At 38.3% G+C, this 24,872-nt stretch overlaps 1 protein-coding gene and 1 long non-coding RNA gene across 10 annotated transcripts in view; one reads left to right on the top strand and one right to left on the bottom strand.

Annotated features, from left to right (window-relative positions):
• The window catches only part of Vtcn1 (V-set domain containing T cell activation inhibitor 1), a 54,958-nt gene extending 53,225 nt beyond the window's left edge, over positions 1–1,733 (top strand). Inside the window, exon 6 of one of the 2 annotated variants that reach the window (XM_010631191.2) lies at positions 42–1,733. The gene's annotated coding sequence lies outside the window, so the exon portion shown is untranslated. The remainder of the gene's footprint in view (positions 1–41) is intronic. The other variant, XM_010631193.2, reaches the window with a different exon arrangement.
• The window catches only part of LOC104866950, a 191,582-nt gene that overhangs the window by 164,632 nt on the left and 2,078 nt on the right, over positions 1–24,872 (bottom strand). For all 8 annotated transcript variants that reach the window (XR_004515051.1, XR_781618.2, XR_781617.3 and 5 more), the window contains exon 2: positions 12,345–12,702. This is a non-coding gene — a long non-coding RNA (uncharacterized LOC104866950). The remainder of the gene's footprint in view (positions 1–12,344; positions 12,703–24,872) is intronic.

The raw sequence follows: 24,872 nt of genomic DNA, 5'->3' as shown, positions 1-24,872 counted from the left end.
TGTTGAATGGCTGTATAGTATCTAATTGTTATTATTTTCAGAATCCCAGGAATCTGCCAAACTATTTTACCTCAAGATATATTTCTGGGGGGGAAAGAATTCATACGTAGAAGTCTGGAGTGAACAAACACGAAAAAAGAAAACAAAAGCAACCCTTACAAGACTCCAATATGAACAAGATAGATCTACCTTCAAAGACATATGTGAAAAGTTGGGAAAATCATACACCTGAACTAGAAAAATGTATTAAGATTTCATGTGAAAATAACTATATGCCCACATCTCAGGGACCTCCCCTTACCCATCACCTCCTGGGGAGTGAGAGGGTGGGATATGGTATCTCTCCAAACCCATAGTTATATGTGCTATAATGTTGCTCTGAAGGAGTTCTCGGAAAGTTTCAGTCACCACATGTTCACGTCTTATAGCCTGCAAATTAAACTGTAGTATATGCTTTAAGGAGCTGTCATTTCAGCTGTCATTTCACAACTCAGTGACTGTATTTTTAGTAAGATTCAAATGATTCACTTTTCATTATGACGCTTTCAATAGTGCCTTGGCTTCTCCCACCTGAATAATGACAAAGATATGAAATGCAGTTATAAGTCCAGGCCAAACAAAGTAATTGGGCAACGCTGATTTTTCTAAATAATGTGAGCACCTTTTTTGAACAAACAAATGTCATTTTACTTCTGAAGTTATGTTGACCTGTAAATGGCACAGGGCAGGACCTCTTACCTAAGTGGCAGCATGTCACAGGCATCTATTTTTTGTCTTGTATGAACAGTTTTAACCTCAGCTTTCAACAGACTCTAGAGCAGTGGAGGTAAACCTATGGCATGCACATCATAGAGGGCTGTTTGTATCACTGAAAGTTTTAAATGGTTTGTCATCATTGATCTAGAGCACTAGCATTCAACTTGGGTGATTTTATTTCTTCTCTGATCTCCAAGGAGGCATCTGTCAATATGTGAAGACATTTTTAGTTGTCAGACTCTGGAAAGATAGAGGACTGTGCTAGTGGTACCTAGTGGATAGAGTCCAGGGATGCTGCTCCACATCCAACAATGTGCAGGACATCTCCCCACAACAAAGAATCATGCAGTCCCAAATGTCAATCATTCCCAAGAAACTGACAGAGTAGAAAAAAAGAGCAAGCAAATCTGCTTGCTTCCTGAAAACTGGGCATTGGTTTCTGTCTCTTTGACTACTGCTTCAGCACAGAGAGCAAGATCTTTTGCTGAACTTAGTCTACAGGATGTCTGAAATTCTTGATGGGATTATCTTCAGTTCATTGAGCTTCCAAGTTCTTTTCCCTTCACCCTATCCTGCAAGCTGAGTTCCACAAGAAAGCTAAGTTTCATCTCAAGGTCTCTCACTGTGAATTTTAGATCTCAGAAAACTGCCTGGGCAAAAATACAAATTAAGGCAACAAACATGTCCCCTCCTTGAAACACAGAGAGCCTACTGCGCTTTTCTTTATAGGGTGCTGGGTATCAAACCCAGTGCCTTGGAAATGATAGGCAAGTACTCTACACCTGAGACTCACCCCAGCCCATGAAGAGAATTCTGAAAGAAATCAGGACAATGACCCTTGGAAATAAAGCCTTGAGGAACAAAGCTTTAGTGGAAAGCAAAACATTTTTGTTTCCAGCACCCTTCCCACACTTTTCATGTGAACACTTCCCCCCCTGGCACTTTGGACTACCATGTCTGTATTATATTTTGTTATAGAAAACTTCATTTTAGAGTTCTGTTCATTTAAGAGCATTATTAAATATACATTTCCTACACTGTTGTCTACCTCATTTGTCAAAGAAAGAGAAAAGGAAGATAGATTAAAAATCCATGGAACATGTTCTATGAACAGCACCTTCATAATTGTTTTTGCATGAATTGGAGATAATGATGGGAGCCTGGAACTCTTGGCTGAGCGTCTGAGTATAGTTTCTTAAGAAAAGTCCACTGTGCTTATACTAACCTAGCATGTTTCTATCTGAGAAAATAGTGGTGGCACTGGGCTTGAGGCAGACAAACATAGGAGAGGAGATATATATAACTATATCTATATAGATTTATAAATATAGTTATAGAGAGAAAATTGTGTCCAAAAATCTCTTACTACTAAAGAATTATCAAATTCTCAAATTTTAGAACTTAAAGGACTCTAGTTCTTTCTATGTTCAGATAAAGACCCATAGGCCCAGGGAGTAGTGTCAGCCACTGGCTATCCTCAGGTTATATACTTTTCCAAGAGTCATACTGGTACTTGGTAGAAATATACAATCTGTAGAAAATGTAACTGCCAAAGGGTAAACTCCTAGGGGACTTTCCAAACAACTCTGCCCTACTATATTCCCAGTTTGATCCCAATGGACCTTGTGCAGAGAAAGACTGTATTAATTAGCTTTCTGTCACTTGAGAAAACAAACTTAAAAAAAGAAAAGATTTGTTTTGGCTCACAGCTTTGAAGGGTTTTAGCCCATGGTCAGTTGGCCTATTGATTTTGGGCCTGTGATGAGGCAGAATAACATGGTAGGGAGCACATGGTAGAGCAAAGCTGTGCACCTCACGGGAACCGGAGGTTGAAAGAGAGGGAAGAAGGGGCTAAGAGCCTAATATCTTTTTCAAGGGAATCCCTCCAAAAATATAGCTTCCCACCACTACGTTCCACCCCCTAAACATTCTTCTACTGCCTTTCAATAGTGCCACAGACTGATGACCAAGCCTTTCACACGTGAGCCTTTTGGGGACGGTTCAGATTCAAACCACAACAGAGACCAAAGCTGAATCAAACTGAGAATGCACACACTCCTAGCTCATGCTATTGCTTTGGCCTTGTCCATAAGCACATAGAAGATGCACTATACACCAAAAACCAGAAGATGATGTACACCATAAACATCTGCAAATATTCAAGTATAAATGTCAAAGGCTAAAACATTTCAGGAGTATAAAAACATTTGAAGGGACAAACAAGCAAATTTAAGGAGAAGTAAGAGCTACCAGCTATACCTGTGTTGTATGAACATTTTTAAAGTGAAAAATAGCCTCTATCTGGGCATTATGAATTGTGGAACAAGGTTTGCAGGGGTTATTATTATATAAGACTTGATATATGGCATGCTTTGGTTCTACTGATAATACGCACAATACCTCCTCCACCTCTATCTGGTGAAATCTTCGTACATCTACCTACATACTCTGATTCAGATGGTCTTTCTGTGTGCCTGAACAATTTTTGCTGAGTCATACAAGGAATTATCAATATGGGAGATAAAGGCAAAAATAAATAGGCAGAAAGCATATACTTTCTCCCTTCTTTCTTTAAATTTCACCCACCCTCAAGGTGCAGCAAAAATTCTTCCCCCATGTGCTTTCTCTCAGTGATCTAACACACACCATAATCTTAATCCCTTCTTTGGTCTATGTATGCAATTTAGCACAAAGTCGTATTTTATTTTTTCATTCTTGTGCAGTTAGACTCCTTTGAAGATGATGATAAAATAAGAATGGGGATCCAGGGGCACCTTTGGAAATTGGTCCTATGAAAGAGAGTCAAACAAATCAGTCTTGTGTACTGATGATGTCTGCTAGGCCACAACAGTTAAGTCACAGCCTGAAAAGGGAGGTCTGTAACTATCACTGTTGCAGTCCTTGTCTACTGAAATATGTGGCCACTCCACACGTTGTTATTGCCTGACTCTGGAAAAAATCATAACTTTGACCTTCAGCTTTATCTTTTTTCTTTACTGCAAATATACTGCCTGGCCTTAAAAGAATCTTTATTATTTTCAATTATGAGGTCCTTTACCCAAAACCCTAATTGTTACTTCAGCTATGAAGTCTATGGATGCTATGGTCCTGTATGCTTTCCCCAGAACAAGCAAAAAGTGATGCACAATTAATCTAGCCTATGAGCTGTTCATGGCAGATTGAAACTTTTTCCTTTCTCTCTGGGCTTCCATATTCACAGTTACCAAACTATTTGTGGCTATTCCAATATTATCAGACAGAGAACTATTTAGGGTTTAACAGCTAAAATTGTTGGACCTTATAGTACTCAATATGACTTTAACGAGATAGTTAAGGTACCCATCTATTACTCAGGTGATGAGTCCACAACTTATATCTAGGGTAGATGAGGCTGGACATATGACAGGGTTAGAGGAATTCAGATAGTGGGTTCTAGTGCAAAGCAGCAAGTACCCCTCAAGAAACCAGAATTACACCTTGTAAAAGAAAAAAAATGACAATTGTGTGTTTACTTCCTCTCACTTTCTCTTTAAAAATGTTTACCCTACGGCCAAATAAACTCTTCTCTAAATTCTTTGTACTTTCCATCTTTCTACTATTTACATCAAACCACTAAAAAGATGCTCTCTGATATCTACCTACATGTGAGATTTCTAAACTGCCTTTTTCATTAACTTAATACATTGTTCTATGGAGGTAAATGTTTGAATAGAGCAATAAGAATGAAGGATAAAGTATCACAAAAATATCAAATGAGTCAGAGATACTTTGCATATCAGTTAGATGTGATTCTCAGTGAGGAGGTAGGGAATGCTTTTTAGCAACACAGGGATTACCACCTCTATGCACTATGGCTGGAGTTAATCACTGTGTAACATGAGAATGTACTACCTACATAATCACGTGACTATTATGGGTGTCTGAGGTTCACTGATGCAAATACCACCTTTATAGAAGGAAAGGACATTGAATGCCCGCTCTATATCAAACATCATGCTCTACTTCTCTCATTCAGTCCTTATTGTAGAAAGTGAATATAATTTTCCCTAGTAGCAGCACTTATCACTGTTTTCCAGAGGAGAAGCCCTAACAGGTTAAGTAACACTCACAGTCACACAGCTAACAGGTTAACCAGAATTCAAACCCAAATTTATCATCACAATCCATACTATTTTTAAAGAGCACAAAAAGTGTATAACAGTACTATATAAAATTTAAAACACTGTATAACAATAGGCTATTATGTTTATTATTTGTATTTAAGTATGAGGATATCTTGAGAGCTTTCAGTTTTGTTGCTCATGAAGATCTTAGCCTTCTGTGAGGACAATGGCTCCTCCCCTACAGGGGGCAGTGATGGTTCCCAATAATACTCAAGCCTCCTCTGACTCACAAAGGCTGGCAGGGAAACTGCAAGCTTCATCCAAACTCACTCTAAGAACACATCTTGTGCTACTCTAATGTAATGAATAAGGAGTACACACAAGTAGACACAATCTGAACAAAAATACACATATGTCAGGAAAATAGCTGGCTCCCTTAAATTCCTTTTCTCACCTCACCATAAGCCAGATTATCTCACATATCTAATTTTGAGATCAGGCTTAAACATACTCTGAACAGAGTTGCTGCTGTGTGAAAATTTTAAACTGGAGTCCCTGTCTAAGTATCTGCCTCATTCAATTACTATGACAATTAAATGAGGCAATTAATAAAAGGCAGGTGTTACATTGATTGGCTGTATTAATTTGCTAAGGCTGTGTTATGGCTTGTACCTAGATGTCCCCTAAAGACTCCTGCTGTCATAGATGGTGCTTTTCAGAAATGGTTGGATCCAGGGTGAGATGCTAGGATCAAGGATGGGATGCTGGGATTGATTCACAGTGCTATGCTAGAATTAAGGGTGTGAGTACTACAGGCCCTAAGGATGAGTAGCCTGGATAAAATACAACAGACAGAGTGTTGCTATTGTTGTTTGTCATTTGTTGCTGCTGCTGCTTCTCTGCTTTGCTGCCTTCGTGCCTTCTTCCTGCCACAAACTATTTCTCCTTCTGCAGTATCCCTTTGCCATGCCACCCTGCTTTGGAGTCAGCCAACTATGAACTAAGACCTCTACAAACCGTGAACTAAATTGACCTTTCCTCCTTTAACTTTGGGTGTCGGGTATTTTGTCTCAGTAAGAAGAAAAGTAACTAAGGCAGACTACCATAATGAAAATCCATAGGATGGGTGGCTTAAATGGCACAAATTTATTTTTCATAGTTTTAGAGTCTGGAGATTCAAGATCAAGGAATCAGCTAGGCCTGCTTTCATAGCGTCAACATCTATCTTTTTCTGTGTGTCCTCACAGTCCTTTTCTTTGTGTGAGTGTGGCCTGATGTCTGTTTTGTCTTTATGAAAACATCAGAAATAACTGCATTAGGATCCCACCCATTTGATACCTTAATTATCTCTTTAAAGGCCCCATTCCAAATACATTCATATTTGGAGTTATACTAGGGACTAGGAACTCAGCATATAAATTTAGGGGACTAATTTGGTTCACAATACATGCATATATAAAGGAACCGATGAAAGTAGCTATGATTAAGTACATATGTTGGGCAGAGTAAATGAGTATTAGGAATTAGAACAAGAAAGATATGAACAAATTTGTTTTTTTTTTTTCCTCCATTTGACCAAGAATAGCTGTTTAATGTTTGAACGGCTAGGATACAACAGAAAGTCTCATACAGACAGCTATCAATTCAAACCAGGTCAGAGGACACTTGAAACCTAGAGCATAATGGCTCAGCAGGTAGTTGCTATTAAGGCAACTGAATTGGCTAATGGCCTCCCCAAAGCACAGGTTACTATTTTAAATGTTACAAAAGACCATACAACATGAAAAGATGAAAAATAAAACCAGTGTGGGTCCAGACTTCAAAGAAGCACAACTGAGTCACAGAGGGGCCATTGGGCTTCATGCGATTAAACTGAATTTCCAAGTACCAGGCTGTCTTTGGGCTAGAGTAGGTTATAATCCCTGTTTTCCCAAGGCTCTCAGAAAACAATCTTTTTTTTTTTTTTTCATTTGTTTGGTTTTTTTCTTCCCTTCTTAATAAATCCCTTCACTTTTTAACTGAAGACATCTGTGTGCTGGTCAGTGTCATACAAAAGGGACACAGACACATTTATCGCTAGTGCTACTTAATGAAAACATAAAAGAATTTATCTGAGGGAAATTTTACAAGTTGGTTTGAAGGAGCAGGGCAATCCTCTGCACTCTTGAGATAGCACCCAGGCCAGAAACAGCTGCACTGGACCCATCAGGGCCAAGTGTTCCAGTAGAGTGTGGTCTCCCTGTCCCCATTACGACAGAAAGTGAGTCTTCCCCATACAAACAACACATTTTCAGGAAGAGACAATAGGTAACTGTAATGCTGTGGAGGGCTCCTATTAAGGAAATGGCCTTGTTAGAAAAGGGAACCCTCAAACCTCAGATAAGTTAGTAGGTTATTATTCTGCCAAGAGCTTCCTGGGTCTTTCAGATCTGTATTTTCTCAGTAAGGAAAAAGGAATAATTAGCCGCCTCCTTGCCAGGTGTGAAAAGAAGAGGTTGCAGGACTCTGATCAAATTTGCATTAGCACTCAAGTGAACAATTGCCCTAGCCTCTCAATTAATCTTCCTGCCTCTAGTTGATTTTGATTTGTGACCCAAGAACCACTCTTTTGAAGCATGGTGGGAATACAAGTAATTTGCTTTAGGAGGAAAAAAGCAAGCATCTTTTAGGCCTAGTTCAAAGTGATAGTGTTGAAAAATAGAAGAACTGGTTTTTCCCAAGTCAATATGGCATGATGGTTGGCCTAATCCAATCAGTCTTGTTCCTGAACAAAGATGGGAAGGAGATATTCTTGATGGGATCTAGAGAGACAAAACAACTACTTGACTAGTGGGCCAAATAATGCAAGAATCTTTTAAGACAAATGGGTGATTCTTGCCAGATATAGTGTTGCAGGCCTATAATCCCAGCACTCTGGAAGACTGAGATTGGAGGATTTCAAGTTCAAGCCCAGCCTCAGCAACATAGCAAGACTGTCTCAAAAAATGTTTTTTTTTTTAATTAAAAAGGGCTTGGAATGTAGCTCAGTGAAAAGGCTCTGGATTCAATCCCTAGCACCATAACAAACAAACAAACAAACAAACAAAAAACCCCAGGTGCTTCTCAATTTTACTCAGTTAATAATGTGCAAAGGAACTTAGATATGTCCCCACAATAAAAATTACTGACAATTTAAAATTTCATATTGAAAAATTTAGTTCTAAATCTACCCCTCCAATAATGGTTACATCTGTAAATGCTCTAGTTTTCATCCATTGCACACATATGCTATATAGTTGCAATCTTAGCCTTTGTCCTGGGTAAATCTATAGGGTTTTATACCTAAGGATGTACTAAATTAGAAAAGCACCTGCTTTGACCTATTCCCATATTTTTCACGAGAAATTTTCAATCTGAGGTAATAAGACTGTATTTCCTGCTGTTGAAAGGTAAAGTTGTACCCCAGGCTATATCTACATAATTATTTTTGGTACTGGGGATTGAGGATTGAACTCAGGACCTTGTGAGGCAGGCAGCAGCACTACTGAGCTAAATCCCTGGCCCTGTATCTACAAAATTTTATAAAGGAATGGTGTTGTAGAATTTGGTAACGAGCTATAGATTTCAAATTATTAGACCCTAGATATGAGGAAATTCCTAACATCTGAGAAAAGAGAAAAGAGAATCTCTTACTTTCATTGTACATTCTGGTTTGTATTAACACCATCATTGGACTGGGGGTTTGGCTCAGTGCAGAGCGCTTGCCTAGCACACCCAAAGCCCTGAGTTCAATCCCCAGTACTGCAGGAACAACAACATCATTATTAAAATAGAATGTTAACAATAACTAAATCTTGGAAGCAGCCTATCTGTCCATCAACAGATGAACAGATAATAAAAATGTGGTATTTATACACAATGAAGTACTACTCTGCCATAAAAAAGGATAAATGTTGAGTCATTTGTAGAGAATGGATAAACTCTGAGACCATAATGTTAGATGAAATAAATCAGACATACAAGTTTAAATGTCACATGGTTTCCCTTATATGAGAAACCCGAAATACAAACAAAGAACAACATAAAAGATAGACAATAAGAAATAGCAAGATATAATGAACCTTCAAGTTATGACTGGGTTGACATATGAACAAGGGTTACGACCAGAATTTTAGTTTTAACTTATGTTCAAAGTCTTGAGTTACAACCCAAATGCCAGCCACTTGTGTTTCCAGATGGTCTCAGATACAGATACAGCCCTTAAAGACTTCTGAAAGGAATATTACAATGTCCTTTCCTGTGTGGGGTTGAGAAATCCTGGGACAATATCTCTTTAAGGACACTGAGATCTGCCTGGAAAAAAGTGTGGCCTAAAATTATACAGGAGAGAGAGGCTATGAGGGCTCTGTAGAGGAGCCTGAGCCTCCAATTCACCAACTTGAGTTACAACCAGCCCTCATGAACTAATTGAGTTTGTAAGTCAAGGGTCCACTGAAGATCTTTAGCATATGGAAATGAACTAAGAGATGGAGGAAGCAGAGAAAGGGGAGGGAAAAGAGATTTTTTAAAAAAGAAATTGTGATATGTTATATACATGTACCAAGTCGATATGAAGAGCATGATAATTATGTACTACAAACATGTGCCAAAAACAACTGTGTGTGTGTGTGTGTGTGTGTGTGTGTGTGTGTGTGTGTACATGAAGGGATCCAAGAGATGGAAGAAGAGGGAGATGGAGAAGGGGAAGGGGATTTTAAAAAGAAATAAGATATGTCATATACATGTAGCAACACCCCAAGATGAATGTAATCGTATGTACTACAAATGTATAAATAAAAAGTGGTATGTTGTGATTTGAATCTTAAATGTCCCCTAAAGGTAGAAAAGAAGCCAGATCATTAAACATGTGTACTTGAAGGAGATTTGGGTCCCTCAACCCCTTCCTGTATCTGTTGTTGCTTCCTGGCTGCCAGGAAGTGAACAGACCTCCTCTGCTCCATGCTCCCACTGTTACACATTGTGCCAGCAGAGGCCCAAATCAACAGGGCCAAATGACCATGGACTTGCCTCTGGCTCCTCCCTTACTGCTCTCTCTCTGTTTTCTGATTGCCATGCATTAAGTAGCTTTCCTCTACCATGCCTTTTCTACCTTGAAGCCAGGCAACCAAAACTAAATTTCCCAAAACCCTGAGCTAAATCAAACCTTTCCTCCTTTAAGTTATGGATGTCAGGTATTTTGTCCCATTGAAGGGAAAGCTGACTAATACACTCCATAAATGTGAACCAAAGTAACTTTCCTCCTTAATTGTCCCAGATATTTTTGTCACAGAGAGAGAAAGTTGACTACTTCACAGGGCCTTTGTGAGAATTAAAAGATGTGAAATTGTATTGTAAACTACAAAAATAGATACAAATATGGGGGAAAACTATCATTATTGATCATGAGGCTATATCACTAAACTCCAAAATCTTAAAAAACAATTCTTTTTATCTTTGTAGCCTTTCTACTCCACCTTTTCCTCCATACCACCATGCATCCTGGTAGAGTGCTATAATATACAGGCAGAAACAGGGCTCTGCTGGAGCTGAGAGAAACAACCAAAAATTTTTCCTTGGGAGAGTCAGGGAGATTTCATGAAGACTTTTACAAGGGTAATAATAGGGATCTGGACACTATTTTTAATATTTTATGAAAGTCTAATTTGAAATAAATACTGTTATCAGTAGTAAAACACTACAAGTCAAATAAAACATCAAGGTGTTGTTTTTTTTTCTTTTTTAAAGGTTTTCCTTTTGAATGGAATTATATAAAACAACTATGTACCTCATAGAAAAAGTAATTATTGCTTTATATAATAAACATCATGAGAAAGCCCAGAGTGGCTACAGATCACAGGAAATGAGTAAGTCATAGTCCTTGCCTCTAAAGAATTCACAGTCCAGGGGATTTCAAGGAAGATGACGGAGTGGTGAATAGCAGAGAAACAGCCTCTCTGAGATTTGGTGTCCAGATGCTAGAACACAGTCACAAAAAGAGAGAGAAAAAGACGGAAATTGGGTCCCTGGGACATAGCAAGGATCTGAAGTGACAATTTGAGCCTACTGGGAGAGTGAACAGAGGGACCTCAACACAGAAGAAGGAGGTGGCAAGAGATATTTCCTCCCTGAGTCCTGGCTTAGAATGTGGGAGGGGCAGCTGAAACCTACAGAAGCATGGTTACTACTGGTGACCCCAAAGGCCTCCACAGAGAAATGCACCAGTGGAACAGAGCAGATCGTAGTGGCTGGTGAATCCTTCAGCTTCAGATGCCTCCCAGGAGAGGATGATTGGCCAGTTGCCATCTTGGAGAGGGGCCAACTGAGTTCAGAATTTAAAGCAGCTACAGAATGGCCTATCTAGTGGCTCCTAGTACCAGGGACTACAAATCAGCGGAGGTCAAGAAACCAAGCTCAAACTTTGGCAAGCTAAACAAATCAGGCTCCAGCCTCACGGCCAAAAACCAGCTTCAAATTCAGGCTGAAGCTAAAGGTACAGGCTTTCTAGGATCATTCACTACCCCACCATAAATCTACTGCTGGTCTGCTGGGATTAATCAACATGGATCTGGGCTCTGCCCAATCTGTCTACCAGTGACAGCAGAGACACGCCCTGAAGTCATCTTTTCTTCTTTTCTTTTCTTTTTATTCTTGATTGTTCTAGTTTTTATATGTGTGAACACTGTCTCTAGTTTTTGTTATTGTTGCTGTTCTGTTCTTGTTTTGCTTTCTTTCTTCTCTTTTTACCTCCTATCTTCACCACTTCCCCAAAACTTGCACAATCTTCCTTCATCCTCCATCCTCCATCCGCCTTGCTTCTAATCTCTCCCTCTTCTTCTATTTCTCTACTTTTCCCCCTAACCCCTTTTAAATTGTCTCTCTTGAGGGTAAAAATCACCATATTGAAGACAAATCTAATGTGTACAATTCTCTGGTTTTAGATTTTGTTATACAATCACAAATCTAGTTAGCATGGTTAAACATAGCTAATTAATAGTTACCACAGTTTGTCATTTTCTAGGCTGTGTTTAATGATATGTTATTGATTGTACTATTTTAGCCAAGGTGACATAATTGTTCTAATTAGTTGTTCTTCCTGGTGTGGCAAGACTGAGATTGCCTAAGGATCATCAACAATACTGTAAGCAGCCAGTGCCAAAGAACCAGAGACTAGGCCAAATAGGCACCAATTTCTCGTTCCCAATAAATTGAAGAGGTGGGGTCTTGCAACAGATTCAAAATCCAAAAGCCAGCTATATGTGGAAGACATCTCTGAGAAGTAATCATTTTCTAAGGGTTGTCAATACTAACAATAAAGCTACCTGCCATAAGCAATTTACAAGCATCAACGTAGGAATTAAACTAAAAAGAAAAATGAGAAGACACTTAACAAGATGTAATCCCAGACTTCCAGATTGTCAGGGTCAAACCCAGGGGTCAATGAGGTCAAACAATTAGAAAGCCACTCACCTGGATTCTCCGAAGTGGTGTGCTGAGCTGCTGAGGCAGGAAGGTCAGTAGGTTAGGTACATCAAAGGCATATCCACTTTGAATATTGTCAACTTAGGATGAGTTTATTGGGCCATAGCCCCTCATGAGTCAAGGAGCACGAGTGTAGAAATATAGCTTCATTGATCTAGATTCTATTTGTATTTCAATGACTAGCTGATGAATTCAGGCAAGTTGCTTGGTCTCTGTTGGAAGTTTCTTCACTTTCAAGAGTAGATTGATGAAGTGTTCTCTATCGTCATTGCCAGATTGAGTGGATTAGTGTATGTGAAGGACATCATAGTTCTTGGTAAAGCATTATGTTGCAGGGTAATAAAATCTGTAGGAAAAAAATCATAGTCTAATGAAGACAGACAAGTTTAATAGTCAGGCATAACATTATATGACAAGAGCAATGATGAGGATAATTACAATAAAGGGAATGTATTTGAGAGTTTTAGCCCAGACATGTGTGTGTTGTGTGGTAGAAGACTTCCTAAGGAAGTGAAACTAAAGGACTTCTGTGAGTTACCCTTCTGTGTTTGAAGGGCAAGACAAGATAGGTTCCATGAAGAAGGTCAATAATGCAAAAGGTTAGATTCAGTAGGGGCCCAGAGTAACTACAGGTGAGTAGAAATAGGGTGTGGAGAAGAATGATGGATGGTCTTTTGCCCTACATTTTATTTTGAAATTTTTCACACTTAGAAAACATTTGAAAAAATAATGCAATGAGCATCCATATATTCTTCACAAAGACAATACATATACAGGTACTAAACACATTCAGGGGGAGAAAGAGAGAGGGAAAGAGGGAAAGAAAAAGAAGGAATAAAGGGAGAGAGGGAGAGGAACAAGAAAGGAAGTGAAGAAAAAGAAGGAGAGAAGGAAAATGAGACAGGAGGAAGGAGAGAGAGAGAGAGAGACAGAGAGAGAGAGAGAGAAGGGGTGGGAGGGAGAAAGAAAGAGAGGGAAAGAGAAGGGGAAGAAGAGGAGAAAGTGAGTGAATTTGGCAAAATGCTAACAATTGTAAAGTGGTTAGATGTATTTTTGCCATTCCCCAGCTGTTCCCTCTATCCTAACCTGTAGAAAACCTTTCTACATCCTTGTCTGTACTCCTTTACCTCCTTGGGAAACTTTGAAGAGTAACTGATCTAAATTTTAAAGTTCAATTGTTTTGCACATACTCTAGAAATGGCCACTATACCTAAATAGGTGTTTACAACCTTTCATGACAAACCCTCAAGGAATATTTCTAGACTCACCCCCACCATCAGAGACTTTAATTCACAAATGTACTGTATCTCTGGGCTTGTACCGGACACACGTTTAGACGAGGTGCGTTCAGGGTGATATATGGCCATAAACTAGACACACATTCAAAGGGAAATATTCCCATGTTAAGAACCAATTTTTTGCACTATTGCTCCCATTAAGAATGTATAAGACAAAGAGATCTAACATAAAAGAGGAATAAGTCAGATTATAAATGTATGAATTCCTACTCCAATTAATTTTCAGAAACATTATTAATATATTATTTGCTCATATAAATGCAAAGTCAGATAAACTCTAAGTATCCTACCAAAAAAGTTTTTAACTTGTAATGCTGTTTCATCTCTTCTAAGTAAAACTTTTTATTGCAATAAAGCTACCTGGGAACATTTTTTATTTGTTCCAGAGAACACAGTACTGTGATAAAAGACTGAAGTAGTGAACTGTCACCCAATCTGGACAAAACAAATCAAATGACTTATGTCTCAGTTGGGAGGTGGGGGCCAGGGGTAGAGAAGCATGGCAATTCCAAGTAGTATTGGCCAGCAGAGGTCACAAGCCAAAGCAGGTAAACTCTAGAGAAGAGCTCCTTGCTTTTGGCAATAAAATTTGGTTAGGTGTTGGAATGGAAAGGTTGTTTTAAAGATAAGCTCTATTGATAACACTGTTTTTCCAAGGTCTAGAGCAGAGCTGTTCAATAGAAATTCATTAAGCAAATATGTAATTTTATTCTATTAATCACATTTAAAAAAATACAGTGAGCCAGGCATGGTAGCACATGTTTGTAATCCCAGCACTGTGAGAGGCTGAGGCAGGAGGATCAAAAAACGTGCAAGCTCATCTTAGCAACTGTGGTGGTTAGGGTGGAGTGTCAACTCAATTGGCTCCGTGATCTGCCTTAGGGGTTGGTGGAAAAAACGCTTCTGGGTGTGTCTGGGTGGGTCATGGAGATGTGACCTGGGGGTCTACATCTGGTCCCTCAATTGCTCCTCTCTGCGCTGCCCCCCCAAGCGCTCTGCTTCCTGGCCATGAGGTAATCACCTTTACTCTGCCACATACTTTCACCATGATGTTCCCAACTTGGAGCCTACCAACCACATTCTGAATCCCCTGAAACCATGAGATAAATCAAACCTCTCCTTCTTTAAATGGTATATGCCAGGAATAGGAAAGTTAACTAACACAGAAAATTGGTACTTGGAATGGAGCCCCTGCCATGATTATTCATGGTGATATAGTTTAGAACCCTTTAGAATTCATTTGAAGTCAGCATTTGGAAAGTTTGGAAATGTGAGCTAGAGAAGCCTTAGAAAGCTGTAAGCTGAGCCAATGCTGACAGGAATGCAGACACTAAAGGCCAGATTCAGGAGGTTTCAGCTGGGGAAAAGATTATGGGAAGTTGGACTAAAGGCCTTATGTGTTACACTCTGGCAGAAAATCTATCTACATTTTGCCCAGGTCCTGAGACTTTGCCAAGAGACTGAAACTAAGGTGATGGACTAACTGATCTAGCAAATGAAATTTCAAAACAGCCCAACATTCTAGGTATTGGTACTGCTTGCTTCTTTTAGACAGCTTTATGGTGAGAACCAGGAGTAAAAAGCAAAGCAAAAAAAAAAAAACTTGAAAAACTGAAATTTTGGCCCAGAAAGAACATGTGAAAAATTGAGGCCAATGGAAGTATGGTCACTGAAGAGATTATCATTGTTAAAAATAAACCAAGTACTTTGTGCAGTCATAAAAAGGAAGATGACTCTAGGCATCTCAGGAATCAGCAAGACCCTACCCACCATAGGGTACAAAAGTGTCAAGCTTTCATTTGAGAAGAGAAACCCTAGAGAATCCCTAGAGAAAACCCTGCTCAAGAAGGGTCTGCTAAGGAATTGGTTTTCCAAGATTCATTTCAGTATTCAGACGTCCAGACACTGACAGGCAGCTGCAGCCAAGGCCCAAGGGGGTCTGGCTACTTCTCACTAAGCAAATATGATTGGATAAATAAGCTGTAGTATATCCATAAATGAAGTATTATTCAGAACTAAAAAGAAATGACATCAAGCCAGAAATTACATAATGGAAACTTGAATGTATATTACCAAGTGAAAAAAGGCAATCTGAAAAGTCCACATACTATATGATTCCAACTACACAACTTTCCAGGAAAAGGGAAATCTACAGAGACAGTTAAAAAGATCAGTAGTTGCCAGCAGTGTGAAAGGAGGGACAAATGAGTAAGGAGGTGCAGCACAAAGGATTTTTAGGCAGTGAATGTATTTTGTATAGTACTATAATTGTTGATATATGTCATACATGTGTCAAAACTCATAGAACAAGGCCAGGGATTTAGCTCAGTGGCACCATGCCTGCCTTGCAAGCACGAGGTCCTGAGTTCAATTCCCAGTACTGGGAAAAACAAACAAACAAATGAAAAAAAAAAACTCATAGAACATACAATATTGAGTGTGAATGCTAATGAAAACTATGAAATCTGAGTGATAATATGTTAATTTTGATTCAATAACTATAATGCACTACCTTGGTACAAGGTATTGATGGTGGGGAGGCTATACCTATTTGGTAAGAAGAGGTACATGAGAAGTGTACACTTTCTGCTCAGTATTGCTGTGATCCAAAATTGCTCTAAAAGATAACATTTATATTTAAAACTTATAAAAATAAGTTATTATATTATCATTTGCATATACACTCAGTATAAATATTAATGATGGTCTTCCTCACTTTCTTGTCCCTAAGATACAATACCTGACACCCACAACTTAAAGGAGAAGTGGTTTATTTTGGCCTCTGGTTACAGTCCATGTCCAGCAGCTCCAAGGCAGAAACAGTATGGCAGAAGGGCATAATTGAGGAAAGCTACTCAAGTCACAGTACAAGGAGTAAAGTCACAGAGGCAAGGAGGAAAGAGCCAGAGAGGTGCTGTACTTCTCCAGGTTATACCTGATCAGTCTCCTTTGACCGGGCTAACAAGTCAGCTATATCACCACAAGAGGCTTTGAGGAGAGATCTCAGATCTAAACCAGAACAATGAAATATTTTACATCCTTTTATTCCTCCACAATACATCTTTGAAAACCAGCATTTTACACTTAAAGCATTACCTTAACTTGGACATTTAAAATGCTCAAATGTTACATGTGGCTAATGGCTCTTGTATGGGACAGCACAGGTCTGCAGCAGTAGGCATGTGCAAGGTGGCTTAGGAGGGACTTGACCTCTCCCCCACTCTTCCTACCTCATAGGCTCTAACAGCACTGCTCCACGCAACACTGGTTGCCTTTTTTCTGAAAAGTTACTCACCAAATAAGTCTCTACACCTTTCCACCGAGGTTGTGCCTCTTGGCTCTTCACTGTCCCTGTACCCCACCTCCTCAGTGCAGTGCTCCAGACAGCATCACTCCAAACACGTTCTCTACAAGACTCTGCCTAACCGAGCAGCATGGAATGCTGATGAATAAAAAGGTTTCATCACACCAAATGCCCTGAAAACATCATCATCATCATGTACTATACATTAATAGTCTGAGAAAGAGCTTTCAGGCCCTGTGCACTGTGCACATCACTGAAAATGTATTTATATGCAGTATAGATTTAAGTGCTACCTAGAAAACAGGTATTTAAGAAAAAAATCATCAATTTAAAAATTCATAACTAGGCTTTGCCTGGAGTGGGGATTATTTATGCTTTCTTGCAACTAGGAATATTGGTTATTTATATTTCTTAGCAACATTCCTGGAACTAATGCACAGACTTCTCTATATGCCATGATATATTATAATCTACTCATGCTTTGAATGCTATTACCAAGATGAGGCGCACTTTTGCTCAGAAAAACTAGCTGTCATTTGAATTAGAAAAGGCATTATATTAAATCATATCCTCCCATTTTATAGCCATTTTCAGGTTTTATCTCAGAGAAGTGAAGGAAAAAAGGCATTTATTTGCTTGCCATTTTCAACAGCTCTTCCAAAAAAAAAAATAAAAAGGAAAAAATAGAAAGTGGTCTGAGTGTAAAATAAAAAGATGTGATCTCACAATATCCTGCAAAGAATATGGCATGATATGACTGGCATGATAGAACATGTACATATATGCAACATGTAAATTGTATTTATTGTTACAAAAGTCATTATTAAACGCCTACCTCCTACCTGAATCCTTTTTGAAATGAAGAAGAAGATTCTAAAACTCAAGTAAAATTGGTATCTGATATTTGTTAAGTCTTCATGGAAAATTCAAAATATTTCCATCTTTACATTTAAACCTTTACAAATAGGTGTCAATATTAATACTTTATCAAATACAATGACATGATATCTAGAATTTGCTTTAAAATGCACCTGTAAAGAAAAAAGACATTATAAAAGCTGGGGAACTACACTAAACTAGAGTGACAGAATACTATTATCTGGTGAAGCTGAGTGATAGGCATGTGGGGGCTTATTATATGTTTTGCTATGCTTGTTTATACCGCATAGCTAAAGCTCACCCCCATCCCCACAAAAAAGTTTAAGGCTATTTCATGATAAATTTTAAAATGCATAGGTAGGAGTATTTTTAACAAAAAGTTTCTGGGCCAGAGATTTAGCTTAGTGGTTCTGGTGCCTGCCTCGCAAGTGCAAGGTTCTGAGTTCGATCCCTGGTACCAAAAAAAAAAGTTGCTGCCTAGTTGTTTTTAACATGGGACCTGGCATGAGAGATTTACTATTTACCCTCTGAAATCATTTGCATATTTTTATAAAGCACATTATTTCCTTGATCATTTTTTTAAAACTGTGTGTATACATATGCATGTAGGTATATGCATTATACATATATATATATATATATATATATATGTATGTATAATTTCCACATAGACATCCAGTTGTCTTTTGGTATCACAGGAGATTATTAGCTCTAGGATTCCTACAGATATCAAAATCTGTACATGCCCAGGTCCCTTGTATATGGTAGTACAGTATTTGCATAGAACCTATACATATCTTCCTATATGGCTTAAATCACCTCCAGATCATTTATAATACCTGATACAATGTAAATAATTGTTATGCTATATTGTTTAGGAATAATAACAAGAAAAAATATGTACCTATTCAGTATAAATGATTTTCAACACACAATTGGTTGAATCCACAAATCCACATATAAAAGGGCTAACCACACACACACACACACACACACACACACACACACACATACACACACACACATTTATATGTACATGTATGACACTTACTTCCTGAGGATACGGATTATGTATTTAGCTTATTAGTTGTGTGTGGTGGAGTAAGGCTCTTCTGAGCCTTCTTTATGTAAGGATAATGTTTAAATGAGATAATATACTTGAAAATATTGAGCACAGTGTCTGGCACAATATAGGTCCTCAGTGTTGATTTAAATGACATTAAATATGTGGGGAAGGCAGACCGACCCCCAACATTTGAGGGTCGGAAACATATGGACAGAAGTCTCTGGCCAATTTTCCATCTCCTTAGGGTTAGGGTTAAGGTCCTCACATACGTGTATGTGGATACCCCAAAAGACCTGATCAAGTTCCACCACCCTCAACCGCTGTCCTGAGGTCAAGCTGCGTATGCACTTATTCTGCAATCTACTGGGGCAGGGGGGTTGAATGAGTCCTGGAAGCAGGATTTTGGCTATTTTTCAGAAAGTTTTGGGGTCCCAGGTAGCTGGAAACTAGTCTGGAGTGTGTTAAGGGGGGATAGAATAAGGAAAGATTATTGTGGGAATTTCTTCACTTTTGGAAGGGATTTTGCTGGAGAAAAGTTGGGAGACTTTCCTTCAAAAGAAAAGGGCCCAGGGTTGGGGGTCATGAGTGCCTGGATCTAAAAGCAAAACCCGACTAAAGATAGGAAGAATTCAGCAGATAATAGCTCATTTCCTCCCTGACTTACTATTCTAGCAGAGAACAAGCCATGAAGATATCAGAGGCCAACATATTCCAGATAAAAGGTCTCTTTTACATCAAAATTTTCATAATTAATCTTGAAAGATGACATGTTTATGAAATACAATAAATGAATACTAAGAGGAAAAATTAGTGCGTGATAAATTATAATGTAATATTACCAACAACACAAAATATAACTTTTATGACTGATTCTTTAACATAACAGCATGAGCAGGCCACAACCACTTTCTAAGTTTAACTACAGGCATATTCACAATACACAGCAGAAAATCTAATCTTTAAATATACTAGAGCCTTTATATTGTAACCATCTTGGTTATGCATGTGTTATATGGAAGGTATATTTACGTAAAAATAATACAATCATAAAACATTTATATACATTTTAAAAATAAAATATTGTGTACCAGTGATTTTTTAAAAAAAATTTCAAAAAAGTTAACAATGAGCAGTATTATGTGATAAAGAAAAGGAAGTTCACAGAAAGAAATGCATAGTGTATGCAATAAAATATAAATAATTTATGGGCTGGGGATTAAGCTCAGTGGTTTCACCACCTGCCTCATAAGTGCAAGGTCCTGAGTTCGATCCTTGGTACCAAAAAAATAAACAAATAAAATAAAGTTTTAAAAATCACCCATGTTTATACTAAACCAACTGAGATTGCCACTTCCTCACTACATCAGCTATTGAATGTTTGGGGATCAGGGCAGACAATTTGTCAGACAATGAGTGTCACACAAGAAGAGGTGAAAGAGCAAATAATGAAGATTCTTTTTCTAGAAGGCACTTACATCATAAAGTAGTGGAACTGATGATGTCTTTTAGGTCAGTAGCAGTCTGTCTGACCTAAAGGCAGATACACAAGGATAGCTCCAAAGCATACATTATTTCATTTTCAGTTGTTCATTGAGAAGTTACTTATTTATCACAAAATAGCAGTTACAAGGATCTATTTACACTTGTTAGAGCTCACAATTAGAATCACCTCAGGGTACAGTGAATTTCTAGATGAAAATCAAAACTCCCACTGTGTACTGTGTCCTGGAGCCTATGCAAGCCCTTCTTTCTCTGTCTCAATTCAAATTTTAAAAGAGAACAGAAACACAGTCCAAGCTTTATTAGTGTAGTTTTATTGTAGCTACTTCCACTAGATGGCATGAAAGATTCTGTGTTTTAGGAATCAGATCCTTTTTTAAAAAGTCTGAAGGCAAAAATGACCTATTTGAAATAAGCAACAAATTCCTCTGGTCATTTGCCCAGTCATTATGATCAGTTTCTCAGACATGAAACACGAAACTCAGGCATTTAGTCACCACCAAACATTAAACCATTGTGCCTTTCATTAGGGATACAGAAATAAGGCACAATCCCATGTCATTAAGAATTCCCAGTATTGTGGAAATCAATATGGAGATACCTCAAACAACTAGGATCAGCTGGGTCCCATTTGACCCAGCTCTTCCCCTGCAGGGTATCTTCCCAAAAGAATTAAAAGAATCACACCACAGTGATATATGCTCACCCATGTTTATAACAGCACAGTTCATAACAGCTAAAACTTGGAAACAGCCTAATTGCCCATCGACTAGAGACTGGATAAAAAAGATGTGGTTCTTCTAAAAAATAGAGTACCATTCAGCCATAAGGCATGAGCAACTAGACACATTTATTGCTAAGTGGATGCACATCGAGGACATACTCTTAAGTGAAATTAATAGGACAAATGTGTAAATACCAAATAGTTCATCTGGTGTGAGAAGCTCAAAATGTAAATAAGGATCAAAATGTATAATTGATATTGTGTAATAGGAAAAAATGTCTAAAGGTCAAGGGGAAGTGGGAGGGGTGGGGAAAGCTAAGAAGGGAAAAGAAAAAATAAGAGAAAAGAAAAAAATGGAAATAAAGTCTCTGTAAATAGGGAAGGGTGGGGGGGTGAAGGGAGGGCAGGGGAATGGGGAAAACATAAGAACCAAGATATATCATGTACAAGATCCCTATGATGAACGTTAACTGTGTTGTATACTTAAAATGTACCAATAAAGAAAAAAGGGGGAAAAAAAAGAATTCCCACTGTTGGTTGGAATGGTCCGGTGCATAAACGAGGTTGCCTGACTTCAGAAGCACAGTCATGACACCTAAAGACATGCGGAATTTTATCTTGAAGGCAATCCCACTCCTTCCCCCTCACTCACACTGCTAATCACACTGGCCTCCTAGCCATTGCTCAGACACACCACAAAGAGCAGACTTCTACCTGGATTACCTTTTTCCCCTTCAAATCATCTGCATAGGTCACTCCTTCACCTCCAAGTCTTTGCTCAAATATCACCTTCTCAACTAGACTTATCCTGATTACTCCATTTAAACTGCAATACACCCACCTTGCCTTATGGATAATGTTCGCTATGCTTCGCTTTTCACCATGGCGCTTCTCACCTTCTACGCAATGTAGTTATAATGTTTACTAAATATTATTATATAATACATATTTGCACAATAAAAATAAAATTACTATATAACAAACATAACTACTATACAGTATAGTTATAATGTTAATTGTATATTGGTAAATTGTATAATGGTTAATTGGTATAAAGGTAAATTCCACAGAACAGGGCTTTTGCTTATTCTAATCATGATGTATCTTTAGCGCCTGTAACAGAGTCAAAAGTCCCTACCTTCTTGGAAACTGTGATTGCAGTGTTCCAAAGATAGGATGAGTAAATAAAGGTAATGAAGAGCTACCGAGGAGCACGTCAAATCGAAATTTTACAAGGATCACTAAAAGAATTATTAAAAATGGATTATAAATAGAGATACCAACTAGAATCCAAACAAAATATAAAAGCTTGAGCCACAGCAGGGAGTAGAAACGGAAAGGAGGGGATGAATTCCAAGCTATGATGAAGATAATAACGTTACCAGTAAAATGAGCTCCCATGTAACAGGAGCCTTGATATACATCATCTCCAAACCCCACACCAACAAGGGAAGCAAAGAGATTAAAAGAAAAACAGGGCTTAAGGATCCTGGCAAACAGCACATTTAAAAATCTAGGGGAGGGTTGGAGATATAGCTCAATAGCCCAGCACCTGTCTAGTATGTGTGAAGCCCTGGGTTTGGTCTTCAGTACTGGAACAACAAAAACACAAAGAAAATCTAGTGGAAGTAGTACACTGAAGTGCAAAAGAGGAGTGGTAAGAGGGACAGAAAGTGGAAGGAAAATCAGGACTAGGGCATGACAATAAAAAAAAGGAGCAGGTTTCAAGAAGAAAACTGTGTCAGAAGCTATAGCAAATCTAGGTAGGTAAGAACTAAAACGTATCCACTGAAATTAGCAAATAGCAAGCTAGAGTGACTGTGGTTAAAAGCCATTTCAGAGCAATGGTGACAGCAAATGACAGACTACACTATATTAAGGAGTAAAATGCAAAGAAAAGAATTAGAGAAGCAAGTTGTAGGCTGTTCTTTTCAAGAGCTTTGACTAGCGAGAGGAAGAAAGAAATTGGGAGTTAGAGATGGGCACAGGGTCAAAGGACAGACTTAAGCATGGCTATGTCCTGCTAAGCCCACAGCTGTGACACTTCCCTGTAACTATTTGCTATCTAGGGTCCCCAGACAAATGACGCAATGTGTGAGAAAGGAGCAGGACACTGAACTAATAATTCTAAGAAAGGAGCATCCTTAACTAATCTTCCCTTATCCCTTGATCACAATCTGTATAATTTACAGTCTGCACTATCCACCAAACTCTTGGTTGAGTGTGATCCTGTGAGTTCCATCATTGTTTGAGAACACCATTTTCTGACTCACCAATATCAAGTCCTTATCAAATGCCTACTGTGAAGGCACTAGATTGATTTCCAAATTATTCATCTTAACAGAGAGACAGAGAATACATATGTATATCCACAAATATCCATGAATTATATGTTTATACATAATATATATGTGCATTTGTTATACATGTAAATATACATAGGCATATACACACACACATACAACAGTATTACGAGGAAGCACAAACTGCAAAGTGAATAATACAGTTAAAAGAGCATTCAAGATCAAATCTGGAGCTCTGAAATAATGTAGAGAAAGCTTCAAGGAGATACTGAAAAGCAGGCCTGACATATAAGGATGAGTACATTAAAATAATAATGATTGTTGAAGACAAATTGTCAAAGACCAAGAAATGTGCTTGGCAATATTTAAGGACTGTTTAAAAAGTTGGCTTCATGAATCTGTAAAGGAATCCAGATATCCTCCTAAGACGAGGAACTGCTGAAGATTTTATGAGGATTGGCTTATACTATTTTTAGCATGCTTTTACAATTAATTTGGAAAGTTGAATGACAGCAATTAAAAAACAGAGGCCAAGGATAATTCAGAGACTACTGTGATATTTGAGGTGAGCATGGTAGGAGCTGTAACATCTTTAAAATATTATGCAGTAATGTGTTGGCAATGAGAATAGAAAGAAAATGGTACATCCCTAGATATGGAAGAAGAGAAATGAGGCCAGGAGTACTACAAGGTTTCAAGCCAGAGGGAAGGGAGAATGATGATACGCTGGAGACAATTCAGAATAGGAAAATTCAGAGAGCATAGTTTAATAAGCAAAGAAATTTAATACATGTTGGGGGTTAAGATGATGGGGATATATTTGGGAGCAGATTTATAACAGATGTTTGTGAAACAAAATTAGGAGCCAAATCAGTATTGGAAGTGTGAATTTGAGAAGCAACTGCATAAGAGAAAACATGGGGGTGAGGAGGATAAAATGGACAAACGAGAACTAAAGAAGGAGAGCGTGTGAGAGATTATAAGACCAGGACCACAGAGCAACACAGAAGCCAAAAAGAAAAAGAAAGTTTTAAGGATGATGAAGTACACAACAATGGTAAATACCAAACAGAGTGTATATTGAGACCAGTCCAGCAATATGGTCACCTGTGACTCACAAAAAAAAATTTCAACAGAAAGGAGGAGAGTAATAAACGGATGGTGAGGATAACACTGAGAATATGGTGATAAAAGCAGAGTGAAATTACTCTTGAGAAATGTAGTGGCAAAAGTTAAACAAGTTGGAGGGGAGCTGGGTTAAGGGAGGATTTGTTTCTCCCTTCAGGATTTGATGGTAATTCTTGACAGAAAGAACACATTAATAAACGACAGATTGAAAACATAAGTGAAGCAAGGTTGGGATAAAGAACAAAGATCTTGAGGGACTAACTTTGAAATAGAAGAATATCAATCAGAAGAGGTATAAGAGAAGAAGGGTGAAG

The sequence above is a fragment of the Fukomys damarensis genome, unplaced genomic scaffold (assembly GCF_012274545.1).
Source record: "Fukomys damarensis isolate Sample0158 unplaced genomic scaffold, DMR_v1.0_HiC HiC_scaffold_33, whole genome shotgun sequence".
Classification (NCBI taxonomy): domain Eukaryota; kingdom Metazoa; phylum Chordata; class Mammalia; order Rodentia; family Bathyergidae; genus Fukomys; species Fukomys damarensis.
The sequence above is the reverse complement of the archived record's forward strand: the minus strand, read 5'-3'. Positions and strand labels throughout refer to the sequence as shown.